This window comes from Myotis brandtii, unplaced genomic scaffold (genome assembly GCF_000412655.1).
Source record: "Myotis brandtii unplaced genomic scaffold, ASM41265v1 scaffold138, whole genome shotgun sequence".
Taxonomy (NCBI): Eukaryota; Metazoa; Chordata; class Mammalia; order Chiroptera; family Vespertilionidae; genus Myotis; species Myotis brandtii.
Window position 1 is genome coordinate 230,784 of NW_005354915.1, and position 8,164 is coordinate 238,947.

Genomic DNA, 8,164 nt, shown 5'->3' on the forward strand with positions numbered 1-8,164 from the left:
GCTTTAGCTCTGAGGCTCGGCTCCTGCTCTGAGGCCTCTGCTGCTGAAAGCAGGTATCTGGGCTTTGTTTAGCTTCTATAATTGAAACACTGTTGCAACTCCAGCTCTGAGGCCTGGCTGGCTGAAAGCAGGTTTCTGGGGATTGTTTAGCTTCTATAATTGCAACATAGTTGCTTAGAGTGCAGCTCAGAGCTGGGCGGCGGCAGGCGGGGAACCTTGGCTTCCTCCATCACTGGAGCAAGCAAGTCTCCTGTTCGCTTCAGCTGCCTGGCTGCCGGCCACCATCTTGGTTAGCAGTTAATTTGCATATCACCCTGATTAGCCAATGGGAAGTGTGTCGGAGGTACAGTTAATTACCATGTTTGTCTATTATTAGATAGGCTCTATATCTCAGAGATTTTCAGTCCCATCAGACTGAATGCCCCCTTTCAGAACTAATATTTTATAATGTTTCCTTTACTTCATTGGGATAAAATTTTCAGACAACTGCATGCGATTCCACACCATTTCAGCCAAAATCATTATAAGACTATAAATAGCTTCTTCTATCATTAGCTTCTGGATATCTACTCCTGAGCTATTATAATGATAGAAGAAGGAATAATAGGCCCTGGCCAGTGGGGCTCAGTTGGTTTGAGCTCTGTCCCATGCATCAAGAAAGGTCCCTGGTCAGAGACAAATGGTAGGGGCGGGGCGGTTAGAGAGCAACCAAAGGACTTGTATGCATACATATTAGCATATCCAATGGACATAAGCACTGGGGCAGTGGGGTGGGAATGGCTGTGGGGGGGTGGGGGAGGGTCAATTAGGGAAAAAGACATATGTAAAACTTTAGACAATAATAAAAAATAAAAACAAATTAGGAAGATAAAAAAAAGAAAGAAAGAAAGGTCGCTGGTTAGATTTCCAGTCAGGGCACATACCCAGGTTTTGGGTTCGATCCCTGCTTGGGTACAAAGGAGAGGCAATCGATTAATGTTTCTCTCTCACATTGATTTTTTTTCTCTCCCTCTCTCTCTTCCTCTCTAAAATCAATTTTAAAAAAGAAATAATACTAGAAGACTAACGAAGTAATCAAGTGGTAACAGTGTGGCCTCTGGGCTGGGGAACTGCATAGCTGGGGAAAAGGAAGGAGAGGGAGACCTAGCTTTTTCACTATAAATTGTTTTAAGTGCATGTGTACTATATGTTTCTATCTTGAGAAATGAGTTATTTTGTTTTAAGTATTTATTTTTATATATACTTTTATTGATTTCAGAGAGGAAGGGAGAGGGAGAGAGAGAGAGAATCATTGATTGGCTGCCTCCTGCACACCCCCTACTGAGGATGGAGCCTATAACCCAGGCATGTGCCCTTGACCGGAATCAAACCTGGGACCCTTCAGTCAGCAGGCTGACGCTCTGTCCACTGAGTCTAACCAACTAGGGTGGAATGAGTAATTTTAAAACTAAATTAATAGCATGCCAGGCTCTACCTTGCTTATAAATTGTGCAATGGCTCCTCACAGCCTTCAGGATAAAGTCCAAACTCCTGGTTTTCACATAAATATGGATCACATTATGCTCCTTTGTATTCAAGAGCCTGCACAGATGGGCCTCTCCAGTGACCTCCCCAGCTGAGAGATCCAGCTGAGCAGAACTAAATGCAGAAGTGCATGGCCTCTGCCTCTGCCTCTGCCTTCCTCCCTACTGCATTCTACTCATCTTTCAAAACAGCCCAGAAGTTCTAAGAAGCTTGTTCTAAGCTCCCCTTCTTTGCTCTTCTGCCAAGCTTGCATTGTACCCTCAGCATGTTTCTGGCAAAATACTGTGCCAATCTGCCATGGCCAGGTGGCTCGGTTGGAGCGTTGACCCATACACCAACAGGTTTCAGATTCAATTCCTGGTCAGGGCACATACCTGGGTTGCAGGTTTGATCCTCGCTTAGGGTGCATATGGGAGGCACTGATGGATGTTTCTCTCTCACATCTCTATTTCTTTCTCTCTCTCTCTCTCTCTCTCTCTCGGATTAATGTTTCTCTCTCACATTGATGGATGTTTCACACATCTCTATTTCTCTCTCTCTCTCTCTCTCTCTCAAATCAATAAAAACATATTCTTGGATGAGGATTGAAAAAACAGCTGTGCCAATCCTATTCGGATTGTTTGCATGTTCATCTCCCTCACAACATGTGAGCTCCTTGAGAACAGAGGGTGTATCCCATTACAGGGGCCTAGCAGAAGGCAAGGGGCACAGTGGTGTCTTGGTAATATTTGTTGAGTGAGTGAAGACACAAACAAATTGCAATTCTTGACTTATTATACACATGTACAACACATATAAACACTGTAAGTTCTGGCAACCAGCTGAAGATTATAGTTTGCAGAATCAGTTTTTTAGAGAGGATTAGAAGTTAAAATTTCAGAATTTAGAGAAAACTGTCTCCTCTCTGACTGGCTGAGTTGAACAGTCCTGAAGGCATGGTTATATTTCACCTCTTCCTACCTCACAGCCTTGGTTTATATGGTTCATACTGGCAAAGCCACCTCTGGCAAGGTGGTCCCAGAGCACTCACCTGGTGTTTAAAGGGCTCTGAGGGAGCAAATGATCAGTATTGTAGGTGGGTGCCAGGCAGTGTGCTAAGGCACTTCATAAGCATATCTCACTTAATCCAGTGAAGTGGGCACTGTTAATAGCTTCATTTTACAGCTAAGCATACTGAAGCTTGCAGACCTTAGGAAACCAATGCATTTGCAACTATTGAGTAGTGGAGGCAGAACTTGAACCCAGGCTGGCTCCAGAATCTGGGACCCTAGCCTCTGATTGGGGAACCTACTCCCTAGCATTTTCTTTTTATCCCACAGGTGCCAAGCAGTAGGAGGAGTGTCCTGTGCATGTACTGGCCTGATCCTCACCACACATCTGTGAGGTCCTGGTGAGCTCTGAGTCCCTTTTCCTGCTGCAGGCTTGATCCCTGGTGGTCAGAGGGCCTTGAAAATCGATGGTGTCAAAGGTGGTATAGTAGGTTAAAGGAGGGTTCAGATTTCTCATGAGATCAGAAGATTTGTTCCAGATCTGCTGCTATGTAAATGAAGTGTGGGGGTTGCTGGAAGCCTGAGACTAGCTTTTTCTTGAGCCAGCTCAGCTGGTACAGGAAAGAGAGAATCCTGACATCTTTGAGTTTTTTACATCCTCATGGCCTCATCCCTTAATCACAGCCCAGGCCTGAAGGCTTCACCACATTAATTGCCCAGGTAAAGGGTACTTACTTATAACTATAATGGTAAAGACTTTGAGAGGGACAGTAATTATGTCAATTGGCTGGCCATTTATCAACTATGTTAATGCCAAGCACCCAGCCAGGCGCTTTACATACAAAATTTAGCAAGGAGAGTGCTCGGATCCCAATCACATAGATGAAGACACAGGCTGTCAGGGAAGCAAATTGCCTAAGGCACACAGCTGGCTAGTAAGTGACAGGGCAGGATCTGAACACAGGTTTCCCTTTTCATTTGCACACTCATTAATTGAGTGTCTTTTATGTGCTGTTTCTGTGTGCTTGGGAGATCAGTGAACAAAATAGATAAAAATTCCTGCTCTTATGGAGCTTACATTCTAGTAATACTAAGATGCAGTCAGTGCCTGTTATGCTATATGATATCATTAGGCATATCATATTCAAAGACAGAGATGTTGATAAAAGCCATAAAAAAGAACAAAGTAAGGGAGATTAGGAGTGCTGTGGGCTTGGCAGAGGGAGCAGTTTGCAATAGAGCCTTGTTGAGAAGGTAATAGTTGAGGAAAGATTGGAAGGATACAGGAGGTGAGGGAGCTAGCCATGCAGACCTGGGGAAGAGTGTTCTAGGCATAGGGAACAACTAGTGTGAAGGCAGCTTAATTCCAAGGTGCCTTCCCTTACATCCAGTGCCTCAAAACATAAATGCATGTGAGAAGACTCCTCAAGGAAGGAAAAGCTTGAAAATGGATTGTAGGCCAACCAGAGTGAGAGAGGTCTGAACCAGTCCACATAAGACAGCTTGGGGATGGAGACTGATTTCTGGGTCCTCATTAGAAAACAGGCCTTTTTGCCTACGTCCTGAAGAAAAAAGAAGTTAAAGTAACTGAAGAGGCAAGGTCACCCTGCTTTTACACCCTCGATTAAACTCCGTTTGCTGTTGCACACCTCTGCTGTGGCCTAGGTCTCTGTTTCTGAGGGCATCTGTGATATGCATGGCCTAGTGCCGGTCCCTTGAGACCTCCCAGTAGTCAGCTTGGATGTGCCCAAGCTCTGTGTGTTCTCTCTGGGCTCTGCACTTGTCCTGCTTCAATTGTTCATCATCCAATTCCAAGAAAGATGGACCTTCTCATGCTTGCCTCAGTGCTGAAGTGCCCCTTGATGGAGCACTTGCCTAAGTTGGGGAAGCCTGTTCTCCAACTTTCCATGGAGGGGAGAGCCAGAATAAATCAATACGAGAGCTTGTAAGCTGACCAGTTGTTTTTTGTGCTACCCAATATTGTGCACTGGGCTTCCTAAGGATCAGTTCCCATCAGGTACTTACTGAGGCTGCTCTGTGCCAACCCTGTGTTCTGAGAAAACTGACACCCTGATCTCAAGCAGTACACAGACTGCCTCAGAGAGAGATAATTCCATTATGTTTTGCAAGTGTCCACCCTTTCCTCCCCCACTCCCATCCCAAATGTAGGATGGGAGCGGGTAGGTACTTCACCCTCTGTGTGGTCCCCCTGGGAAGTTGTGTGGACCCCCTCCTGTTGGCTTGCTGTGATGGTCTTACTTTCCCTGGTTTGGGCCTCGGAATACTTCATTTTGGGAACTATTTATGCTCAAGCTTGTGCTTTTCCCTTGGACCCAATTCTGGCATTAGACTTCTGGCTTTTACCTGATGACCAATAAGAGAGAGGAATACTCCCAATTCCTGACAAAAGTGCAATGATAGAGGTCTGCACAGGGTTTAGAGGAGGGGTTCTGACCAGCTTAGGTGGTCCTGTCAGCTTCCTGGAGAAGGGGATATCTGCATTGTTTTGATGCCGCAACCAGGAAGGCCTTTGGTCTGAACACGTGGTCCAGCCTTAGTAAGAAGACCAGTTGTGCCCTTGTGCAAATATATTCCTTGCCTGCAGATCTTCCTGCTCTCTTCACTGATTGGTTGCTAAAAAGGAGATTGAGGTTTTCTGCTCTGGCATGTAAGGGGGTTGGAAGTCAACACTCCCATCCCCACGAGAAAAAAGCTGGATGAATTAAACATCAGTTATTCTTCTTAGATCCATTAGAAATCGTAGGGCAAACTGCTGCCTGCAGAATTAGCGAGATAGGTGGATACAGAGAATCACAACTCACCAAGAGCAAAGATCTCAGGAAATGAACCTGTTGATAGAGCCAGTATGAGGGTAGGATAATTTAAACTAATTGATGAATTGGGGGAGGCTTTGTGTAAACAAGCTAGAGAGTTAAAAATTTCTGGGTGGGGCCAGTCTTAGGGAGGAGCCCAATAGTTATGTGGATTTTACCTCCAAGAGCCCCACCAAGTCCCACAGTAAAGAGTGAGGAAAAATCCCCTTGTGCTTTTAGCAAGAGGAATGGAAGGAATAGCTATTTTGAACATACAGCTTTATCTATGATTATTCTATCCTGAACCTGAATTTCTGTTGCAAAAAACTTAATATACGGATCTAGCTTCTGAGATAGACCATTATAAGGACAATGTAATTTTTTTTAACCCTCCAGATTTTTATTCCAACCGGATGGATGGATGGATGGATGGATATATATAATTGATTTCAGAGAGGAAGGGAGATGGGGAGAGAGATAGAAACATCAATGATGAGAGAATCATTGATCGGCTGCCTCCTGCACGCCCCTACTGGGGATCGAGCCCACAACCCGGGCATGTGCCCTTGACTGGAATCAAACCTGGGACCCTTCAGTCCACAGGCTGATGCTCTATCCACTGAGCCAAACCAGTTAGGGCTGAGGATATTTTCCCATTGCTTTTAGATAAGAGTGGAAGGGGGAAGGGAGAGAGAGAGATAAAAAAGCATTGATGTGAGAGAGGCACATCAATTGGTTGCCTCCCACACGCACCCCAATCAGGGCTGGGGATTGAACCTGCAACCCTTAATCGGGAATCAAACACAAGACCTATTTTTAGTGAGCAGGCCAATGCTCTAACCACTTAGAAACACTGGCCAGGGCAGGAGAATAGAATTTTTTTTTTTTGTAGAAAAAGCATTTTTATTTATATGGAAAAGCTACATTAAGATCTGTAAAATGTGTCATTATAATATTGCCTATACAGAAAAAAATTCAAATGTGAATAACAACAAATAAAAGTTACACATCTTCCTACTTAGCAGTGCAATTAATTCATATTGCAATAAAGTTAAGTCAGGTATAACAAAATCAAAACAAGTGTTTCTCCATAATCAGTATACTGAGAATTACAGTGTAAAGATCATTCAGGTTTAAGAAATCTGCAATTGATCTACACAGAAAACCCTAAGACAAGGGAGACAGTTAATTCATTTAATTATCAGCTGTTCAGTTTTTTCCAATACTGTTCACAGGAAAAAATTAATGAGTTGACATACATGTAGGTAGAATATATTTAGTCTATACAGTAAAAGAATACAAATTGTAAAGTGAGCTAACAAAGAATGAAATCTGAATAGATTTATAAAACGACACAGCCCGGCCGGCGTGGCTCCATGGTTGAGCGTCGACCTATGAACCAGGAGGTCACGGTTCGATTCCCGGTCCAGGGCACATGCCCGGGTTGCGGGCTTGATCCCCAGTGTGGGGCATGCAGGAGGCAGCTGATCCATGATTCTCTCTCATCATGGATGTTTCTATCTCTCTCTCCCTCTCCCCTCCTCTCTGACATCAATAAATAGATTTATAAAACTGACGACACAGACAACACATAACACAGTATTCATGTAAAAACATCTAATTTCAGCAAAAAATAATTTGGTTACTTTTCAGATGGTTTGTAGATCTTGTAAGCTGAAGATGCAGATGTCCAAGTATCTTAAAGTCCATAATAAATGTCTTTCTCAATGTATACAAAATGATAAATGCTCTCATCACAGTCTTAAGGGTATTTTTGGAAGTTTGTTTTGTCTTGCTTCAGAAATACATTTAAAAATGGATAAAAATCAAAGGATTTCATGATATGATGAAACAAAAAACTGCTCAATTTACTGCTAATATTGAAAAAAACATTTTACAGTACTCTGGTATATATGAATTTTTTTATTTTACATTGCATATTTCTGAGTCCATTCTCTTATGTGTCTGTTGTATGTTTCTTTGTTTTATAGATTTGTGCAATATCTGGTACTAAGGGGTCATCTGAATTAGGATCACAAAGTAGAGAACATATGGACAATAAAACTTTTGATACAGTCAGAGCTGGTGACCATTGTGACCTCAGGATATCAAGACAGATACTTCCATTACTGTTTATGTTTGGATGATAAATTTTGTTGTGAAAGCAATCTTTGGTGGTTTAAAAGGATAGTCTGTCGGAAAATGTACAGTGAGAAACAAGACTCTGCCATGATATGCGCTATCAGGAGGCCCCATAACAGTTGCTTGCCAGTGGAACAAGTGGTCTCCTACAGGTCCGGGGGAGCAGTGAGCAGGTGGGTCATGCTGTAGATCACTTAATTCTTTCTGAATCCACTTCAGCGCCATGGGTCAGGGAGGATGGTGGGGACACCCATCGGCGGGGGCGGCTACAGGACTGGGAGGGTGGGGCATGGAGTTGCCGCTGGTTGGCTCTCTCTGGGCGCCTCTGCCAGTTCCGTGGGCGCCTGAGCGAGTGTGCAGGTGGGGACACAGGTGAGACTCTTGTTTCCGCTTTTTCAATAATAGAATTTTTGAAAATAAATTTAAAATAAGTTCTGGAGTCTGGCTGGCGTAGCTCAGTCGTTGAGCATCAACCTAAGAATCAGGAGGTCACTGTTCGATTCCGGTCACTGCACGTGCCCAGGTTTCGGACTCGATCCCCAGTGTGGGGTGTTGGGAGGCCAACTGATGATTCTCTCTCATCGATGTTTCTATCTCTCTCTCCCTCTCCCTCCTTCTCTCTAAAAACATAAAAAATATAATAATAAAATAAGTCCTGGAAAAGAAAAGAAAATACACCCAAAGCATTCTGCCCTC

At 43.7% G+C, this 8,164-nt stretch overlaps 1 protein-coding gene and 1 pseudogene across 1 annotated transcript in view; one reads left to right on the forward strand and one right to left on the reverse strand.

Annotated features, from left to right (window-relative positions):
• The window catches only part of WBP2NL (WBP2 N-terminal like), a 21,003-nt gene extending 16,429 nt beyond the window's left edge, over nucleotides 1-4,574 (forward strand). The window contains exon 8 of the mRNA XM_014535121.1: nucleotides 2,844-4,574. The gene's annotated coding sequence lies outside the window, so the exon portion shown is untranslated. The remainder of the gene's footprint in view (nucleotides 1-2,843) is intronic.
• A 2,644-nt stretch (nucleotides 4,575-7,218) lies between these two features.
• Nucleotides 7,219-7,923, reverse strand: LOC102257978 (annotated as a pseudogene).
• Between the last annotated feature and the right edge of the window lie 241 nt (nucleotides 7,924-8,164).